Source organism: Olea europaea, chromosome 18, assembly GCF_002742605.1.
Source record: "Olea europaea var. sylvestris chromosome 18, O_europaea_v1, whole genome shotgun sequence".
NCBI lineage: Eukaryota > Viridiplantae > Streptophyta > Magnoliopsida > Lamiales > Oleaceae > Olea > Olea europaea.
Window position 1 is genome coordinate 10,173,949 of NC_036254.1, and position 23,117 is coordinate 10,197,065.

The 23,117-nt window shown below is 35.6% G+C and overlaps 1 long non-coding RNA gene across 1 annotated transcript; it reads left to right on the plus strand.

Moving 5' to 3' along the window:
* Nucleotides 1-18,932: 18,932 nt before the first annotated feature.
* On the plus strand, nt 18,933-19,955 carry LOC111366471. The gene is made up of 3 exons (XR_002697658.1): nt 18,933-19,140; nt 19,329-19,501; nt 19,909-19,955. It is a non-coding gene; the product is annotated as an uncharacterized LOC111366471 (long non-coding RNA).
* Nucleotides 19,956-23,117: the final 3,162 nt, after the last annotated feature.

Below are 23,117 nucleotides of genomic sequence, written 5' to 3' on the forward strand. Positions count from 1 at the left end.
ACTGGGCCGGGTTGAATCTTTGGACTTGGTTGTTGATAATTATTTCACTCATCGACCGAGACTATGAAATATATTCTTACGTTTAGCATCATAACCTGAGATCTATTAGTCATCTCACCCTAAGTTCGTTCTCTTATTGGACTTTTTCCATGTAAGAAAGAGCTAGTCCATACTTGTGATACAATAATCTGTTATTAAAAATTTTCCACTAGCAATTTCAAGACCATTTTTTTAAAACATAGAATTACTAAATTTCCCTACATTTTGGCCATATAATTTCAATTGCAGCAGTTGAATTTGACAACCAGAAGCGCGTTGATGCCATCCTAGGAACATTGACACTGCAAGAAGCTTCTCAAGTTGTGGAATTTGATAATGTGATCAAAGACATTCCCATTATTTCCATTGTCACAACACCAAGCCAGGAAAAAAAATCGCTTTCTTTTATTCAGATGACTAACCGATGTGGTACAAAAAGAATTAGACATTATGAAAAGTAGGACCGGCGCAATCAGAAATAGGCAACTTCCCGATTTTTGGATATATTTTCGAGTTGTCCATTTTTGATGAAATTTTAGTCAAATTTGATTGGAAACGGGCAAATGAACAAAAAAACATAACTTTGCTCCTGATGTAAGCCCAATTTTGGGCAAATTCCTTCATTTAGGCTTTTGTTTAAGTATTTTTTTCCCATTTTTGTTAAATTTTGTTTTGGTCATATCTCTGTCAATTTAAGTCGAATTTAAATTCCATTTATTGGAGAATAACTCTTAAGATTAGGACTTTTAATTTTAGTCATTATCTAGATATTTTCATTTTTGAAAAAAAATCATTTTTTATTTTTTATTTTTCAAATTTTCCTATATAAAGCATTCTAAGCCCTTTGTGGCCGCATTGATTAATAGAAATAAATTTTTTTTGTGAGTTTTCTCATCTTGTGAGACTTGTTCGTCTTTCATATAACCTTCCGCTACGTCAATTGGTATCAAATCTACGTTTGTTCCTTCAACATGCCATCAAGGAGACGTTCAGAAGTAAATGAGATGAATAGACGTGATGAGATCGCACCTTCTTCAATAAGTGAAGTTGCTGACCCATCAAATCATTGCACTTTCGCTACAGCACATTGCATCTGTGGCCTAATCGCTTAAGGATTCTAAAGATGAAAATCCAATTGCGCCACTTGATCATCCAATATATCTACTAGTCTGACGGAAAGACGGTGGACAGGAGGAGAATAGGAGCTGGGAATTAGGGTTTAAGGTTGATATCCCTAAGTTGTATGGTATATTAAGTCAAGAAGAATTCTTGGATTGGGAGATTGCAGTGGAGGAGGTCTTGGAATTTAACGAGGTTTCTGCTAGTAAACGTGTGTCTCTTGTTGCGACTAGATTTCGTGGATGAGCAGCGGTGTGGTGGTAGCAGACAAAGGTGAAAAGATCCATATTAGGGGAGGAAAATATTGCATCTTTGGATAAGTCAAAGTACATGAAAAAGCAATTTTTGCCCTATAATTATGTTCGGATCATGTATCAGGGATTGCAAAATTTACATCAAGGCATGAAGACGGTTGATGACTATGCGACGGAGTTTTACATGTTGATTACTAGGAATGAGGCAATGAAAATGGAGGAACAATTAGTGTTACGGTATGTGGGTGGTCTTTGTTCCCAGATACAAGATATCCTAAATATATTTGATCTTGTGACAGTTTTTAAGGTGCATCATAGGGTGATAAGATAAAGAAGTAGCATTCAAGGCTACATATAGGTCTTTTCACTGCAAGAGATTCTTTCAGTAAACCACAGTGGTAGACAACATGCCTTGGTAATCCTAGCCAGGCTAGTTCTTCTAGAGCAAATCCTGTCCAACAGTCAACATGTCCTGAAGATGATATTCGTTGTTTCACTTGTAAAGGTATGGGTCATAGACAATCTGAATGTCCTAGAAATTTGCTCTAATGATTCTTTGTTGATGAGAGATATGGAGATTATGAGAAGGTGCTTATATTTGACAATGGAGACATTGAAGAAGCAACAGAGGAGGAAGAATTTGTTGTTGGTGATGTGGGTTAAGCATTGGTGGTGAGACGGAGCTTTTTTACTTCCTTCGAGAGTAAGAGTGACTGGTCTTTCAGTTCACATGTACTGTTGGGGAAAAGATCTGAAAGTTTGTAATTGATTATGGAAGTTGTAAGAATTTAGTGGCAAGGAAGTTGTTAAGAAATTGGGTTTGCAAATTGAGAAACATCCCAAATCGTATAAGTTGGCTTGGTTGAAGAGAGATAACGATATTGAAATATCCTTGCATGTTCTAATCAGTTTTTCCATTGGACTTACATACAAAGATCAGGTTTTGTATGATGTGGTGGAAATAGATGCATGCCATTTTTTATTAAGGAGACCTTGACAGTTTGATCGACATTCATTACATGACAGATATACCAACGTGTAAAGTTTTTTGTTTGGGAAAAAGAAAATTATGTTGCTGCCCGACAAGAGCCCAGCAAAAACAGTTGGAGATAGTACAAATTTATTAACCAGAGTGAAGTTTGAGACGGAGATGGTAGAATCTGGTGTGGTGTATGTGTTAATAAGCAAGTCAATTGAACTGAGTAGGATATCCCTAATAGAATTCGTCCGTTGCTGGAAGAATTTCACGAGGTCTTCCTGGAAGAGCTTCTAGATAGGTTGCTACCACTACGGGATTTCAGCATCAGATTTATTACTGCCTGATGCTACTCTTCCTAATAAGAAGCATTACAGGATGAGTCATATTGAACATGAGGAGTTGTACTCACAGGTAGAGGGGCTTTTGGCTAAGGGGCACATCAGAGAAAGTCTTAGGCCTTGTGTTCTTGCTCTCCTTAAGCCAAAGAAAGATGGCACATAGCGTATGTGCATGAATAGTACAACGATCAATACGATTACGGTATGTTACTATTTTTCTATTTCTTGCTTAGATAATTTGTTGGATTAGTGACCCATGCTTATGTGTTCAGTAAACTTGATTTGAAGAGTGGGTACTGGGGATGAGTAAAAGATAGCCTTTAAGATGAGGGAAAGACTATACGAGTGGTTAATCTTGCTTCGGCCTTTCCAATGCACCAAGTACTTTTATGCTCGTTATGAATCAACCTCTTCTCCATTGATCGATAAATTTGTTGTAGTTTACTTTGATGATGTTTGATTTATAATGCTAACAGTGATGATCATGTTTAGCACCTTCGAAAGGTTCTTTCAGTCATTTGTAAGGATAAAATTTATGCTGAGGTAAAGAAGTGTACCTTTCTGACTGATCGGGTTGTATTTCTGGGTTATGTGGTGTCGAAAATGGGATTAGCAATTGATACATCCAAAGTAGAAGTAATAAGTTATTGGCCACAGACTAAGACTGTTACAGAAGTGTGGAGTTTTCATGATCTTGCTTTCTTTTACCGCAGATTTATCGCACATTTCAGTAGTATTATGGCTCTAATTATAGATTGCATGAAGGGTGGCAAATTTCAGTGAACTCCTGAAGCAAAGGCATCTATTCAGTTGATTAAGCAGAAATTGACAACTATCCTAATTTTGGTGTTGCTTGATTTTACTCAGCCATTGGAGTTGCATTGTGATGCTTTGAAAGTGGGTATTGGTGGTGTGCTGAGCCAGAACAATCGTCATGTTGCATATTTCTGTGAGAAACTTTTTGGCCCTCAGTCTCGATATAGTACTTATGATATGGAGTTTTATGCAATAGTCCAAGGGATTCGACATTAGCATCATTATTTGTTTTAAAAGGAATTCATTTTGTATACTGACCACGATGTCTTTTAACACCTTGGTACTCAAGATAAGCTATCTGCTCGGCATGCTTCTTGGATTGCTTATTTGTAGCAGTTTAATTTTGTAATTAGGCAAAAATCAGGTGCCCTTAACAAGGTGGTAGATGTATTGAGTAGACGACAAACTCTTCTGGTAGAATTACGACTGAAGGTCCCTAATTTTGACACTATTTGCGATTTATATGCTACTGATCAATATTTTTCACATATTATTCGAAAGTTGCAGGAGGGTGTGCATTCAGAGTTTATATGGGTTGATCGTTTTCTTTTTCTAGAATATCAGCCATGTATTCCCGAGGGCAGTTTGCAGCTTAAGATAATTTAAGAGTTACATAATGAGGGCCATGTGGGTCGTGATCGAACATTACAGTTAGTTGTTGTTTTTTATTTTTTGCCTTCATTGAGCAAAGATGTCGGTAGGTTCGTAGAGTGTTGTCGAACATGTCATCTCTTTGCAAGGCTACAAATACTGGTTTGTATATGGCCCTACCTATTTCGACCCAACCTTGGAGGGATGTCAATATAGACTTCATCTTGGGGCTTCACAGGACTCAGTGTGGATTTGATTATATTTTTGTGGCGATTGATTACTTCTCAAAGATGGCCCATTTCATTCCCTATAATAAGACTACGGATATAGTTAGTGTGGCATTACTGTATTTTCGTAAGGTCTATCGTCTACATTGACTTTATATTTCTATTGTGTCTGATCCGAATACTCATTTTCTTAGTCACTTTTGGTACAATTTATGGCGTATGGTCAATACACAGTTGGACTTCAGCAGTGCATATCATTCTCAAACAGATGGTCAAACAGAGGTTGTTAACAGTTCCTTAGGTGATTTACTACATTGTTTAGCTGGTGATCACATCAAGTCATGGGATCAAAAATTGTGTCAGGCAAAATTTGCTCACAATCGTGCAGTTAATCGAAGTACAGACTTTAGTCCTTTTCAAGTGGTGTATAACCTTGTTCCTCGTAGTCCTCTTGATTTTGTTCCAGTTTATATTATTTTTAAGATGTATGGTAAAGCGGAGGACTTCATTAAGCAGTTACAGTAGGTTCATTCACAAACTTATGATCATTTGTTGGCAGTTGTTACTAAGTATAAGCATGATGTGAATTTTAAACCTCGCGATGTCGAGTTTGAGGTTGGTGACTTTGTTTGGACGGTTTTGACAAAGGATCGTATTTCTGCTCATGAATATACCAAGCTTGCTGCAAGGAAAATTGGTCCATTAGAGATCATTGAGAAGATCAATTCCAATACATACCATTTGAACCTGAGCAATCACATTCGCACATCAAATATTTTTAATGTCAAGCATCTGGTGCTATTTTGTGGTGATAATTCTTTTGATGATGTTATTTCCTCGCCAAATTCGAGGGCAAATTTTTCTCAACCAAGGGGGAATGATGTGGTGCAAAAGGAATTAGACTTTATGGAAAAGTGAGACCGGTGCTCGCAGAAATAGGCAACTTCTCGATTTTTGGAGATATTTTGAGATTGTTCATTTTTGGTGAATTTTTAGTCAATTTTGTTTGGAAACTGGCCAATGAACAAAACTCCGCGCTTTGTTCCTAATGTAGGCACAATTTGGGGCAAATTCATTCATCTAGGTATTCATTTAATCGTTTTTTCCTTTTTTGGTAAATTTTCTTTTAGTTATTCTCTGTTAATTTAAGTCGGATTTGAATTTCATTTGTTGGAGGATAACCCTTAAGATGAGGACTTTCAATTTTAGTCATTATTTCGATTTTTTCCATTTTTGAAAAAAAAAATCGTTCTTTATTATTATTTTTTTATTTTTCTGAATTTTCCTATATAAAGTATTGTAAGCCCTTTGTGACTACATTGATTGACAGAAATAAAATTTTTCGTGAGTTTTTTTCATCTTGTGAGATTTGTTCATCTTTCCTATAACATTCTGCAATATCACTAACCACATCGACGTGCAAACCTAGTGCATCGCCTCCATTGTTTGTCATTTCCAGTGGCGAAAGGTGATAACAGTTTATGAATGCAGCACCAGTTCACAGCAGATTTCGGGATCATCACCCACCTCTCTGATTCCCTCCAGCTAGTTGACTTGTTCGTTGAACATCATATAGCTTTTCCTTGTCTGTCTTCTCTATCGAATCCAGTAGACTATATCAATCAAGAATTAATTAAGCTCAAAAGCAAGAGTGTCAGGATTTTCATAGTGATGCATTCTTCTTTGGATTTTGCTGTAATTCTTTTCGAAAAGGCAAAGGAATTGGGAATGATGGAAAAAGGTTACGTGTGGATTGTATTGAAGAAATTGCAGGCGTTCTTGATTCTATTCCATCGCCTGTTATGCTTAATATGCAAGGTGTTATTGGTTTCAAGAACAACTATGAGGATACAAGTAAATCTTTCAGAGTTTAGAACCAGGTTTAGAAGAATGTACAGATCAAAATATCCAGAAAAAAAGAATAATCGAGCCACAATTTTTACACACTTCGAGCTTATGATGCAACTTGGATCGTTGCCAAGGCCTTGCATAATTACAAGGAAAGATTGACTCCAAAGAATTAGTGAGGCAGATTTTTCACAGTAACTTTGAAGGTCTAAGTCAAAGAATAAGCTTTAACGATAGTTTTCTTATGCAAAATCCAATTTTTCAGATAGTCATTGTGATTGCAAAAGCTATAGAGAAATAGCATTGTGGTCACCAGAGTATGGTTTCTTTGAGGACCAGATGGAATACGAGGAAATGAAGAAGGAAATTTTGAAGGTTTAGAGGGGAAACTAACTTCAATTTACTGGCCTACCGGTGAGCGCATTGTTCCAAAAAGGATGGACTTTAGCCGGTACGGAGAAACCTTTGAGGATAAGTGCTCAGGCAAGAGGTGCTTTTAATCAATTTGTTAATGTTGTGTTTGATAAGGAAAGAAATGAAACTTCTATTACCGGATTTTCAATTGATATCTCTGAGGCTGCAGTGAAGCAACTTCCTCATCACCTCCCATATGTGTTCATACCCTACTATGATTCATATGATGAAATGGTGGCAGAAGTTCACAACAACGTAGTCATTATAATTATATACTTTAGATTAAAATTCAATTTTTAGAGATTTTAATTTTTTTTCTTGTATTTCACAATCTGAGTAGCTGATACTTGAAATTTCAAAACAGTATTTCCATTGTATATTCTAATTTACTGCTATGGAAAAAATTGAACACAAAAGTGTTTGTTGAATTAAAAAGGGTTGCTGACAACGATATTGCTGCTTCTTTTAAACAAATAAATACTAACTAATTTTGAAATAAAAGAGCCTGGATGCAACAGTAGGTGACACAGAAATAATGGCGGATCGCTATGTTTATGCAGAATTTTCTTAGCCTTATATCGAGTCAGGGCCAGTAATGGTGGTGACAGTAAAACTAGGCCTTCAAGAAAGAAATGTGAATTCAGATGGCGGCCATGAGCATGTAATCATCTGTTGCTATATGGTTAATTGCATATGCTAACAACAACCTGGATATAAGATGGTTATTCGGTAGCTAATAAGTTCCTTGCAATGGTTTTGCATTACTGTTCTCTCTCTTGCACACGGTAAGTTTTCCCACGTCACATACAATGCATGCTATTAGAAGACCCTTCACATGCAGGTGAAATTCTGTGAAGTGGATCACACTAACCACATGGCACATGATTATTGGACAAGAGAGCTTGGTGAGAATTGTGCTAGTTTAGGAGAATTATGGACCATAGGTTAAATTCAATGGTTGGATTTAGACTTTTGGTCAATTTCTCTGTACTAGAGTTGTCTCTTTTCACTCCCTATCATTAGTACAATGTTTGAATTTTGAATTCAAATGTCTTGGTCCTTTCATTGCAAAACTCTTCACTTGGATCATTTGGAGTTAGCAAAACAAGAGAAATGGATAAACTAAGTGGGAGAAGTTTTTTTCTCCGATGAATATTCTTGGTTGTCTCCAGCTAGTTTCTTTGTTAATCCATTGTCATTCCCTTGGATAAGGATGCTTTGATTCGGTGTGGCACAAATCTGAGTTCAACACTATAGCACGCGTTGCTGGTGGTGTTGAAGAAGCTTTGGGTAGGTTTTCCTTACTTTGGAAAGACTATTCCGCATTGTAGTTGCAATATTGTAACCTACACTATATCTCTACAGATTCAGTTTTATCTTGCACGTCCATAATTTCTATAAATAGATCTTGAACTCAACTATTGCAATGCTCTAATACCATGTTCAACCACCTTGTCTGAACTATTAATTCCAGTATCTGATAGGTTGCTGGTTTCAGGAGAAACGATCAGAAGCAATCTATCTCGACTTGTGCTGGTAGCCTGGTTATGTGTAGTTGCAACTGTAGTAGTATGTTTTACTGCTGTCCTGAGTTCCATGCTGACAGTCCCAAAGCTCCAACCTTCCATTTCAGATATCGACTATCTTCTGAGGATAAATGCTCCAGTCGGATGCAATAGGAATTCATTCATTGTGCCATTCCTGATTAATGTTTTACATTTCAAATTAGAGAATATCCGAAAAATCTATTCAATTTATGACTCTCCTTCAGCTTTCGATAAGGGGGAAATCTTAGCAGCATTTTTTGTTGCTCCACATGCTAAAGTATTCCTAGCAAAGTATTGCAAAGGATATACCATGACAAGGCCTACCTACAAACTGAAGTGAAATTGTTTATCATGAGCATCAGAAAAATAAAACAGATTTTAATTCCCACAAAGGAACTGCTTTGTGTTCAGATAGAAATTTTACCTTTTACAAAATTTGCAAACTTCTTTACTTTTCTTTTGTTCCAGCAACCTTGATCTGCCACCAACAATTGTCCAGCCTCCAATGGAATTCTACACAGAGTACAAAATTGTAGAGAGAACTAGGATTTTTCTTGTATTACCAAGAATAATGAATTTTCTTTACAGATCCAAAACCCTAGCTACCTATTTATACAAACCCAAAAAGGCTTGGTCCATCTCCTAACCCGGTCCAAGATTTAATTAACCCATTTAGTTAAATTCGGTCCATGAATTAATTAATTAATTCGGGCCAATAAATAAGTAACCTAGTTAATTGATTTATCCAACGTTTGATAAATTAATTAATTGGTAAGACACAATCTTCAAGTTCTCCTTTTGTGTGTGACCATCAGGTTCCCAATCACGATACCTAGAGATGTGAATTATTATTTTGATCTAATTAAAATGGATAAATTAAAACATTTTTTAATTTATCACCTACTCACGTTTGCAGTCCTAGATTGATATCTAGTAATATGTCAGGGCAATACATGTGACGGAAAATGCCATGCGGTATAATAAAACCAAACTCGTTCATTTACCGTGAAATTATAATCCATTCGTCAATATGATCTGATCAATTACGAGATATGGAAGTGTGTTATTCTCAATTATCGATAATATCTTTCATTCCACTATTAAGTCAATATAAGTTGAAAACTTCTTTTTGACTTCTTAGTATACCTTGGCCAATGATTTCATTTTGATTTAATTAAATGAAATGCAGATCATAATCTCTTACTATTTAAGAATGACGATTCCTCTATTGGTCATTCATAACCTTCATACGATTCTAGACATACTCGAATGATACCATATTAGCGACCCTTGACAGAACAACATCAAACAACGTTATAGTACGACTATCATCATATAAGGCACTACGTCAAAGGACCAATTCCACTACCGAACATTAGAGATTAACTACTGACATTTAGATAATTATCCATGTGGAATCTCTTAGCAAGTCTCCAATAATTTGTTCTATAACAAAACATCCACGTTTTCATTCAAGTGTCACCAAACTTTAGCTTGTGAGATCAACTACTTACTTTACAAGTAAGAAATACCACACGTGATGGTCTATTAGTAATAACAATATTCGTATCTCGTTATTACTTACAACCATGGATTATTTAAGATTCAATCACACATAATTTGTATCTCATAATTACAACTTCTTGTAATTAATAAATTATTGAAACTCGAATCTACAGACTCTATTATTTAATATAATTGAATATTAATTAAATAATAAATCTGCCATAAAATTGCATTAATTATATATTAAAAAAGTGTTTATATCCAAGGTTGATTGGACTTAGGGCATAACACTTGCACAAAATAAGTGGTTTTGGCTTTGTAAGATTGCATTCTCACTTTTCCCTCTATGGTGGTCTAGTGTGCTGTGTTAGACTTAACTCGACAGTTCTTTGGAAAAGATCTTAGTTTCTGTCAAATGCTATATAATCCATATATTTTCTTGTCAGGCTAGCTCCAAACATGGTGGTTTTTGGCTTTATAAGGTAGCTCTTGTTTTGCAAAGCTTTTTTCAAATTTTAAGCTAGTCAAACTTTAATTTCAACCACACATTTCAATGGATCTACAACTTTTATTCACTAGGTACTCGCCAGCTTATAATCTCAAAAACTTTATCAAACAAGTCCAGTTCTCCGATCAGTGTACATGTAGTATGCAGTACTAGATCGTATGCTTTACAATCCATTTTTTTTCTTGTCAGCCTAGCATCAAACTTGGAGGCTTTGTACGATTGAATTCCCACTCTCCTTACAGTATACGGCTGTATTGCAACATTAGAGTGTACTAGATAATATTGTAAATAAGATTTTAGTTTTTTCTTCTTTCTCAATACTCGAGTGACATCTAATCACATTTTTTCTTGTCTCAGGTTTTTCCAAAGGGTTCTCCATTAGCCATTGATACATCAGAAACTATTCTCAAAGTCACACAGAATGGAAAAGTTAACTAACTGGAAAAACACATGCTTTCCTTTTCAAATTACTCGACTTTGTTGACTTAGGTAGCAGAAAACATTGGAAGCTTAGGGCTGGAGCCTGTATCTGGCTTATTCAAGATTTCAGGTTTCTTTTCTACAATTGCAATTGTAATTGCAGTTGCTCATTTAATGCGAAGACAGTGGTAAATTCATGATTTAGTACAAAGATAATTGACAATGAAGAGAGTCTGGAGATGGGCTGCATTGATTCTTACTGAGTGCTACTCAAGATTTGGTTTATGATTCTTCAGGGAAACCACTATGATGGGACAAAATCATCAAACAGACGCAGCTCAAGATCGCATGGGGCAAAAAGAAATCAGCCTGAGCTGCCTACCACTAAAACATATATATAACTTCTATGTGATGGAATAAACAGCCATCAAATAGGTACAATGTATGAATGTCTGGGAACATGAATTCATGTCGTAGTTAGAATAAAAAGGAAAAGGTCATCTCATCAAGAATAATTGATGTAATTCCTTTTTTATCCTTTCGAAGCAATGTCCTGGCTTGATTATGCTGACAATTTTTGTTGAAAAATATGGGTCGTGGGTCGCCCATGTGGGGGGACCCAACCCGCATGTCACAAAAATGGTTGGAGGAAGTGGTTTGGATTTGGAATTCAAGCTTACAACTTCCTATAACCTCTTTAACTCCCTACATAGTTTCTAATATGGTATAGGACAAGGATGCAGGAAAATATAGTGAAATTCGTATGTGAAAATCCACAAAAATTGAAAGGGTTCTAAAATCACTATTTTGGTTTGAATAAAACTCACAATATTAGGTAATTAAATTGTAGATAATAATCCTCTTCTATTTTGATTGAAATTGGGACCATCAGAATGCTAAAATATAGAGAACCCGGGACATGAAATATCAAGGTGATTCAACCACACAAAGATTTTGAAATTTATTATTTCAAGTAAGAATTCTTGAACCAAATTTATGTTCAAGCATTGTGCGATTTCTTTCACTGGTATCGGGGCCTTAAAGGATATTCCTAATATGTTTGGATGATATTTGCAAAGTTTCTAAATTTTTGATTTTATGTTTGTGAAACCTAGTTAATTTACTGAAATTTTAAAAATTTATTGTATTTTTTTTCATTGCTTTGCATAACATTTGGTATGGATAAAAAGGTATTTCAATGAACTTTTCAACCATATAAAGAACTTAAATTTTAGACTTCAAACGAAGAAGTTATGAATATTTTAGTTTTGGATCGAAATCTAAAATTTAAGAAAAACTAAGAAGATGAATAATACATTTTTCCACCTTCAGTCTCTGTGCATTGTGTTTGTGTTTCAAACATAATGTTAAGCAAAGAATTTTTAAATTCTAATCACAAGGGTGAATTTAAGACATTGAAATTAGTGAAATATTCGATAAAAATAAAACAAACAAAGATGGGTAAGCAGTGTCGTCGATGCAAACAAGCACGCATTGAAATCCCTCCAGTGCGTGAAGGCACGTGGGGGTGTAGTTTGCAATTTTTAAAATTACATTTTGATCATTGAATTGTTTAGAATTTGTCAATATAAAAATATTATATTTTCAGAATTGAAATAACGTAGTTTGACCTAAATGACACCTAGAAGGGGGGTGAATATGTGTTTATGCGGAATTTTTACTAATTAATTAATAAATGTAACAAGTCACAATTATTAATATATCCAGATTAATTCACATGTTTTTATTATCCTACGTTGAATTATCGTAAACAAGTAAATTGTAGAAATATAAAGAACACGGTTGTTTGATGACGGAGAAACCCCAATATGGGTAAAACTCCTGGCCCAGCCAGTACGAATCCATTACAAACGAAAATATCTCTTACAATACATCAAACTTAACCCACACTAATTTTTTTGACCTCTTGATTGTCATTTTCCAAAGCCCTCCTAGAATGCGTGATCCTATACCAACTCCCAGCTCCAAGTCTCCTGGATTGCGTGCTCCTACACCAATTCCCGACTCTTGATTTTATCTATCTCCTGTAGATTTCTAAGAACTCCCCGTTCTCCAATGATCGGAGCTCTAATCTCCTTCCTTGATCTTCAAGTCTCAACAAATGCTCTGGAAGGATTGGTTATAATGTTTGATGAAAGTGGATTTGATATTTTTATGTAAGTATACCAGGAGAATGTGGGATTGAATGAGTAGATCAAAGTACAGAATAATTTTTTCAAGTTCAATCCTCTCTGCTTCCCGTTCCTGTATGCATATCTAATTAATTCCAACAACCATGTTTAACTTCTCCCCTAACTGCCTCTTGTCTTTTGTGTGTGTGTGTACATATATATCTCTTCTTTGGTTTTTGTGAATATATATATCCAATTTGGCGTGTTCCTAGAATACCCTAGAAAAAACCCTTCATTACTTTTGGAATCAAACTTGCCTAAGTTTTCTCTATCCCTCAGAATGTAGCACTTGTTGCCAAACACACGAAAGTATTTAACAGTAGGCTTCTTGACCTTCCAGATCTCATAAGAAGTCTTATCGATTTTCGGTCTCAGGAATACTCTGTTCATTATATGGCAAGCAGTTTAATAGCTTCACCCCAGAAATGCATTACTAGATCCATGTCGTAAAGCATGGCTCTAGCCATTTTCTGAAGCACTTTATTTTTTCTCTCAACAATAAATCTGATTTGTCTTTGCATGCATGTGTGTCTAGATTAACTTCAGCAGCCTGCCTTTCTTCACTCTTCACAGCCGCCTTTTCTATGGTTTTTATCTCTTTAATTCCAGCTCTTGAAGGCAGCCACAATGTTTTCTCCAACCCTTTCAACCGCCGCTTGTATCTCTCTCTCTCTCTCTATCCCAAGCAACCCTCGCAATTCTGATAGGCGTATATGTGTATATATATAATCTTGGCTGGCTCCTTTTTTTCCAAACACAAACACAAACCCTAACAACTATAAAATATTGCACATCAAGCCTTGACTTTTAGATATGTTTAATCAAGTCCTTTTTTTTTGTTCATAGAATGCCAATTACAATTTTAGATATAACAATCTCCCCCTTTGGATTCAACAAAACTATACAAATTCAAGTCAAGGGATTACAATCAATCAAAAACAACCTAAACTACCCAGCAATCAAATCACTAAGTCTTGTATTCCTTGTAGTACCTGTTTCCTGAAATCCAAAAACTCACATACCTAGTGTAAAAGCATGTGATACAGGAAATATAACAATTAAATTACTTAATCACAATTGAACATGTTAGTTTGAGACAATGCCAATTAAAACACCAACATCACCAAACATCAAAATTCAAAAAGATAGATGTGATATGAAATATAATGCAACGCTCCCCTTACTGCAAACTCTCATAAATGTACTGCAGTAAATTAATGTATCTATGTCTCTCCCCAGCGACCCCTAGACATAGCAATGCAAAATGCAGAGTATTGTGTTAATCAAACAGTGAAAAACAATGCACATGCAAATGCAGTTGTTTTACATTTTTTTTTTTTTTCAATTACACTTTTCTCCCCCCTTTTGTCACAAATCAGGGAGCTTTAAGCCAGTTAACTCAAGTCAATTAACCATAAGCACCAGATTTTAAGAGACCCTCAGGCTTAATTGCTCGAGTCAAATAGCCCTCGAAGAAGAACATTAAGATATGAGCTTATTTTAATGGGGGGATTATTTTCGGGTTTCGATCTCCTAAATATTTGTCATTTCATGTTCAAAGTCACCCTATTAACATGTGACAGCCATTTCAAATCTCACACATACGTAGAGTCCCACTAACAAATTCATAGTGTATGCGGTGGAAATGGTACATGAAGACACTTATACTACGTACTCCATGATGACCTAATCAATCAATGGAAATAATGCTACAGCTTATTCATTTTAGCTCATACACGATCACAACATAGAAATTTCAGAATTATATATCATGCTGTAGAAATTTCCAATTTTTTTTTAAAATTTTTGTTTTTATTTCTTTTTTTAAACATGAAGGCACCACAGAGTTGTGCTACCTGATTTTTTTTTTTTAAATTTTATATGATGAATTTAAAAACATATGAAGAAGACAAATGCAAACAAAATGAACATGCAATGAAATGAATGCAAAAATGGACACTGAGGTGAATTGTATATGAATATTCCTATGAAATGGGTCAAGGAGGTAGATAAATACCAACAGCCTTCTTAAGTGACTCGAACTTCAGACCATCCAAAGGTTTAGTGAACAGATCGACAAGCTGATTTTCTGTAGCAATGTGTTCAAGGGATACCACATTAGACTCAACAAGTTCACAAATGAAGTGATGACGAATGTCAATATGTTTAGTCCTAAAGTGTTGAACATGATTTTTGGAGATACTGATAGCGCTAGTGTTATCACAGAACACAGTAGTTGTATCCTGATTTATCTCATAATCACTTAACATTTGCTTCATCCAAAGCAACTAAGTGCTACAACTACCAGCAGTAATGCACTCTACGTCAGTTGTGGACAAAGAAACTGAGTTTTGTTTTTTACTCATCCATGATACCAGATTAGAACCTACATAGAAACAACCACCCAAGGTACTCTTCCTGTCATCGGCATTTTCAACCAATCGGCATCAGGATATCCAGCAAGATCAAGATTGGAGTCTCTAGAGTACAAGATTTCATGATCAACAGTGCCATTTACATACCTAACGATTTGCCTCACTGCACTCAAATGGGATTCCTTAGGATCAATCTGAAATCTTGCACACACTCTAACACTAAATGCTATGTCAGGTCTGCTGGCAGTAAGATAGAGTAAGCTACCTATCATACTTCTATACAATGTCTGATCAACACTCTTATATACTCCTATACAATTTCTGATCAACACTCTTACCAGTAGGATCATGACTTAACTTAACACTCCTGCTCATAGGTGTCATTGTGTGTTTTTTTACTATTGAGCCCCAATCATTTTACAAGACCTTTGGCATATTTTGATTGAGAAATAAACAACCCATAGTCAGATTGCTTCACTTGAAGACCAAGTAACTTAGCTCTCCAAGCATGCTCATTTCAAATTTTTGTTTCATACATTCAACAAATTCATGAGCAAGAGAGTCAATGGAAGTGCTAAAAATGATGTCATCAACATAGATTTGTGCTATAGTTATGGTTTCTTCAATATGCCTATTGAGTTATATCTGCACAACCTCATGAAAACCCATGGTCAACAAGATATGCAGTGAGTCTGTCATAGCTCTATGAGCTTGTTTTAGATCATACACGACTTTATTCAATTTGTAGACATAATGAGGAAATTTAGGGTCGATGAATCCTTTGGGCTACTCAACTTATGCCTCTTCTTGAAGTATTTCATTCAAAAAGGAACTAATGACATCCATTTGATATAGCTTGAACCTTAAAGTACAAGCAACCTAAAGAAAGATGCGAATGGACTCAAGACGTGCAACGGAGGTAAATGTTTCATCAAAATCTACCCCCTTAAACCTGAGTGTACCTCTAGGCAACTAGCCTAGCCTTATTTCTCATTATGGTACCTTGGTCATTGGTCTTGTTCTTGAAAACCCACTTAGTACCTATCACATTGCAATCATTAGGCCTAGGCACTAGATACTAAACATTGTTTCGAACAAATTGATTAAGCTCCTCATGCATTGCATTCACCCAACATTCATCTCTAATAGCTTTCTCAACTTTCTTAGGCTCAATATGGGATACATAGCTTGTATAGGTTAGGTTATTCAGAACTCTCTTTCTTAACCTCATACCTTCATCTAGATCCCCAATGATGTTGACCTTAGGATTGTTAGATTTGACCATGGATGATGGTTTTCTAGGAAGCTTAGTTTGTGCACTAAGTGAAGGATTCTTAACAGAAATGTCTATGCCTTTGGGGACCACGGATATTTTGGAATTGATTGTTCTTTATCCTCAGTTGTGGGTCCTTAATCATCACTTAGATCATCTAAATCTACCACATTTTCAACACTCTCCCCCTCAGAGAAAGTATCAACAACAACAACATTAATAGACTCCATGACACTCTGAGTATGCAAGTTGTATACTCGATAGGCTCTATTGTTCCTAGAATACCCTAGAAAAAACCCTTCATTACTTTTGGAATCAAACTTGCCTAAGTTTTCTCTATCCCTCAGAATGTAGCACTTGTTGCCAAACACACGAAAGTATTTAACAGTAGGCTTCTTGACCTTCCAGATCTCATAAGAAGTCTTATCGATTTTCGGTCTCAGGAATACTCTGTTCATTATATGGCAAGCAGTTTAATAGCTTCACCCCAGAAATGCATTACTAGATCCATGTCGTAAAGCATGGCTCTAGCCATTTTCTGAAGCACTTTATTTTTTCTCTCAACAATCCTATTTTGCTGTGGAGTGATTGATGAGGAGAACTCATGTTGAATCCCCTCCTTCAAACAGAAGTTTTTAAGATTAGAGTTTTAAAATTCTTTTCCACGATCACTTCGAACCCTAGAAATGGAAAGATTTTGTTCAACCCTAAGTCTTTTACATAGGGATTTAACTAGATCACAAGTCTCGGATTTTTCTCTTAGTAGCTCAATCCAGGTATATGTAGAGAAGTCGTCTATCCCTATTTTGCTGTGGAGTGATTGATGAGGAGAACTCATGTTGAATCCCCTCCTTCAAACAGAAGTTTTTAAGATTAGAGTTTTAAAATTCTTTTCCACGATCACTTCGAACCCTAGAAATGGAAAGATTTTGTTCAACCCTAAGTCTTTTACATAGGGATTTAACTAGATCACAAGTCTCGGATTTTTCTCTTAGTAGCTCAATCCAGGTATATGTAGAGAAGTCGTCTATCACAACAAAAATATAACGTTTATCTCCTAGACTCTCAATCCTAGAAGGTCCCATTAAATCCATATGGAGAAGTTTTAAGGGTCTGTTTGTCAAGATTTTAGATGTTTGTTTATGGTTTATCCTAAATTGTTTTCCCTGTTGACATGGCTTGCACATAGCATTTTCATTTTGTTCAATTTTAGGTAAACCATCAACAATTTCCTTTTTGACCAATTTTGAACTTTTATAGTTAACATGGTCGAGTCTTTGATGCCAAAGTTCAGTCATATCAATTTAGCACTGCTGCACACATAGTTAGAGTTTGGGAGAGCTCCATAATAGTTATCAAACGTTCTAACACTTTCAATGACAACACCACCTGAAGAGTCATAAACAGTACATCTCTTTTGAACAAAACTCACTTCATAGTTAGCATCACAGATTTGACTAATGCTCAACAGATTGGACTTAAGACCCTATACATAAAGCACATTAGATACAGTAGTAAGTCTAGATATGTTGATGGTGCATTTACCACGGATAGGTGCCGTAGCCCCATCTCCAAAGGTAACTACACCATCATTGCAGTCATTAAAGGTAGAGAATAAGGTCTTATTACCACACATGAGTCTACTATCAAGATACCATATACATTTATTTCGAGCCTTATATGCAACATGAGCTACAAAACAATTTAAATTCTCACCATACCTACCCATATCAGATTTCTTGACCCAAACTTTTCTAGAGGTCGAGGTGATCCTAGTCAATTTTGTCACCATCTCAGTTAAGTGACTAACCTGATTTGAAAGGAAGTTTACTTGACTAAGGATATCTTGACTTCTATTCCTATTTGCTAGCTTACGACACCTAGGTCTCATGTGTCTTAAAGCACCACAGTGATGACAAGTGGGTATGAACCTAAGCTCAAATGCATGTGATTGTTGGTGCTGGAATTTTGGTATAGAAATCTTATGGGCTCTAGTGGTATTCAATTCAGTGACACTCTTGACTTTGGATTCAGGATTGATTGAAATACTAGACTTGTTGGAAGTAGGCATGAATGTGGTCTTGGATGAACTAGTCACGTTGCTATCACTCTTTACAAATTTTAAACTTGCCTATTCCTAGCTGGTTTGTTCATTCCTAACAGATCGTCTAGTTTCTTAGTCCCATTCATAACAGACTGTAGTTGAGTACTAGATTTCTCTAACTCACAAGTTAGTGTCTTAACCTTGTCCTTTAGCTTCTCATTGACACACTTCAACTTACTAAGTTTTTTAGATGAGACCTAAAGATCACTAGTGAGTCTCTCTTCCTCTTCTCAAGCTCGTCTACCTTTTTAAATAGGGTCTTATTTACCTTTTTGATCTTGAGTCTCTCTTTAAACAAAAGTTGATAAGCCTCATGTATATCCGTCTTACCTTTTTTTTTTCTCTTTACTTGGTGTGTACAAGAAAAGGGACGTTTTTTTTGTTTTCCGAATTCTTGATCTGGAAAACGAAATGGAGGGTGGTGAAGAAAAAACAGTGAAAATGAAGTTTTAGGCCGATCGGACCTTCAATTTGGAGCCTAATAAGGTGGTTTCTTCTCCAGTGACACGGCAGAAGGCCGCAGCCGCGAAACAGTTCATTGAGAATCATTACAAGAACTATCATCAAGGTTTACAAGATCGCAAAGAAAGGTGAATTATCATTATTAATCCTTCAATCTCTGAATCAATGTGTTCAATCCTAAATTTATTGCAACAACTTAGTTTGTTGTCACTTAAGTATATCAAGATCGTCGACCCGAATTTATTGCGTGTATGCATATATATGCTATTGTTGGTGAGTTGTGTTATTTCTTTTTAAATTCGGGGTGGGTTTTCAGGCGGTGGGCGTTGCAGAGGAGGGCGAAAGAGGAGCAGGTATCAAATGAGGAGCAAGAGAGAATGCTGAGGAATTTGGAGAGGAGAGACAGAATATATGAGATTGCAGAGGCATAAAGTTGGGGTTGATGATTTTGAGCAGTTGACTATCATTGGTAAAGGAGCTTTTGGTGAGGTATATATTCATTTTGGTGTAGATATTTTTTCACATTTGTTCTGTTTTCCATAAATTGCGAACAGAATGAGTCGGCAATTCACAATATTGGTCTGGTATTGTTCTCTTGGTTAGATCATAAAGAAGGAATTTTGATTCTATCAAACGATTTTATGATAATTTTTTTTCCAGATTTACTTGTTTTTCGGATCAATTACATAAAGTCTAATGGAAGGGATTGTAGTTTGGAGTCACTTTATTTTGGAAGTATACAAGTTTAGTTTCCAATTTGTACTATTAATAAGTTTTATTCAATTTTAAGTAAACGATATAGAAAAATGAAAATGAGGTACTTTGGTGATATATGTAAATATATCTTTGATTATCATATTCTATGACCTTCTATGTGATCCAGTCAAGTGATGCAGGTTAGGTTATGTCGTGCTAAAGGTACAGGAGAAATATTTGCCATGAAGAAATTGAAGAAATCAGAGATGCTTAGTCGTGGACAGGTGAAGATTTTGGACTCCACACAGATTTTTCTACAGTTTTTTCCCCAGAATTTTAGGCCCTGTATGTCACCCATTATTTGGAAAATTAAAGAGTTTTGAATAGTATTTTTTGGAGAATATGTGGGTAAAAAGTAAAGAAATTTTATTGATTTGTGTGTAGAATATTTTATTGTGTGAACGTGTGATGGAGAATGATATTGTAACAAACAATTTAAAATTTTAAAGGGAGACAAACAGGCACTTATCCGTCTCATCCTCAGTATTGTCACTAGACTTCTCACTCTCTACATCCTCTCCAACCTTCTCACTGTCCTTATCTAACTCACTCTTAACTGTAGACACAAAAGCCATATAACCTTTTCATCTTCATTACTGGAGGAATCACTTTGATCACTTGAGTTTGAATCATCATCAGTCAATGACACAGCTAATGCCTTACTCATTTCCTTTTTCAAAATTTTCTTAAAGTTAGGACATTCATTCCTATAGTGCCCAAATCCCTAACACTCATGGCACCTAACAACTTGAGATTTCTTACTAGAATTCTTAGCAGTTGGTTTATCACTCTTCTCTTCTTGAAATTTACTAGGGGCTCCTCTCTTTTTGTCTTGGGGCCATCTCTTGCCCTTTAAAGCTTTTTGGAACTTCTTTACGAAGTAAGCTATTTCCCATCTCTAAGGGTTTCTATGGCAGATGACTCAGACTCTTCTTCTCTAATTGTGTTCAGTGCTATCGACTTATTTTTCTTAGGTTGTGAGATGGTGAGTTCATAGGTTTGAGGGGATTTTATGAGTTCTTCTATCTTAACTGTGTCCAGATTCTTACTCTCTTTAATAGCTGTAACCTTAGGTTTAAATCTCTCGGGCAAAGACCTAAGAACCTTTCTCACAATTTTTTACTCAGGAATCTTCTCACCCAGGTTGAAACCAGAGTTTACAATGTCATTCAATTTTGCATAAAACTCATCAAACAATTCATCATCCTTCATCCTGATTTCTTCAAACCTAAAGGTTGGCATTTGCAATTTTAAAATTTTTATGGTTTTAGTGCCCTCATGCGTAGTCTTTAGAATGTCCCATACCTCTTTAGCAGTTTCACACATTAACACTCCCCTAAATTCTTCGAGAGACATGGCTATAAACAAGGCATAAAGTCCTTTGCTATTCCAATTGCAATCAACTAATTTTTCCTTAGTCCAAAGTGAAATATCAGTTACATTAACAATACCTGACATAGTTGTGGAAGGAGGTTTCCAACCATTTCGTACACTCACCCAAACACGTTCATCTAAGGACTTAAGAAAAGCACGCATCCTAACCTTCCAGTAGGTATAGTTGATTCCATCAAAATATGGAGGCACGGACAGTGATTGACTCATCTAGACAACAATGGGCCAGGACTCGAGTTTTGACTCTGATACCACTTGAAATAACGTAGTTTAACCCAAATGACACCTAGAGAGGGGTGAATAAGTGTTTTTGCGAAATTTTTACTAATTAATTAATAAATGAAACAAGTCACAATTATAAATATATCCAGATCAATTCACATGCTTTACTATCCTACGTTGAATTACCGAAAAAAAGTAAATTGCAGAAATATAAAGAATACAATTGTTTGATGACGGAGAAACCCCAATGTGGGTAAAAATTTGGGCCAAAGCCAGTACGAATCCACTATAAACGAAAATACCTCTTACAATCCGTTAGACTCAACCCACATTAGTTTTTCTGATCTTCTGATTGTCGTTTTCCAAAACCCTCTTGGAATGTGTGATCCTACACCAACTCCCAGCTCCAAGCCCTCCTGGATTACGTGCTCCTACACCAGTTCCCGACTCTAGATTTCGTCTATCTTCTGAGGATTTCTAAGAACTCCCCGTTCTCCAATGATCGAAACTCCGATCTCCTTCCTCGATCTTCAAGTCTCAACAGCTGCTCTGAAAGGATTGGTTATAATGTTTGATGAAAGTGGATTTGGTGTTTTTATGTAAGTACGCCAAGAGAATGTGGGATTGAATGAGTAGATCAAAGTATAGAATATTTTTTTCAAGTTCAATCCTCTCCTCGCATTTTTGTATGCATATCTAATTAATTCCAACAACTATGTTTAACTTCTCCCATAACTGCCTCTTGTCTTGTGTGTGTGTGTGTGTAAAATAAATCTCAACACTAGGCAGGCCTCTTCTGCTTTGGTTTTCTGTGAAAATATATATCCAATTTGGTGGATGCAAATTCTTCATTTATCTTTCTTTTTGCTTTGTCTCTGCATGCATGTGAATATATCTATATTAACCATGGTAGTTTCCACTCTTTAATTCCTGCAACAGCCATCTTTCTTGACTCTTCCCAGCTACTTCAAATTCTGTTTGTTTATGTGTATATATCAACAGCACCCAGCCCCCTTTTCTGCCTCAATTTTCGTGTATATGTATGATATAATTTCAGCCCAAAGTTTGACTCCTAGCTACACGTTATTTTATTCAATTCAGCCCTCAAATCTGCTTTGTCTTTGCATGCATGTGTGTCTAGATAATTAACTTCAGCATCCTGCCTTTTTTCACTCTTCCCAGCCGCCTTTACTATGGTTTTTATCTCTTTAATTCCAGCTCTCAAAGGCAGCCACAATTTTTTTCTTCAACCCTTTCAGCCGCCGCTTGTTCTATCTCTCTATCCCAAGCAACCATCTCAATTCTCATAGGCATATGTATATATATATAATCTTGCCTGGCTCCTTTTTTCCAAACACAAACACGAACCCTAACAACTATAAAATATTGCACATCAAGCCTTAACTTTTAGATATGTTTAATTAAGTCCTTTTTTTTGTTCATAGAATGCCAATTACAATTTTAGACATAACAAGAATGTTAAAGTATTTTTTATGTATTTAAAGTTTAAAATACATTTTTAAAAATGAAAGAAATCATTTTCGACTTAAGTGAAATATGAAAATTTTATATTAAATTTAGAATGTTTATTTAAGTATTCTACTACCTAGTGGGAGGTAATTATAATTTTTTTAAATGCTCCCTTTTTTTAGATTGAACTTTCCATTTGTAATCAATTTCTTGAAAATTATATGTAAGCTGAAAAAATACAATTTTAATATCAAAATTTTTCTAA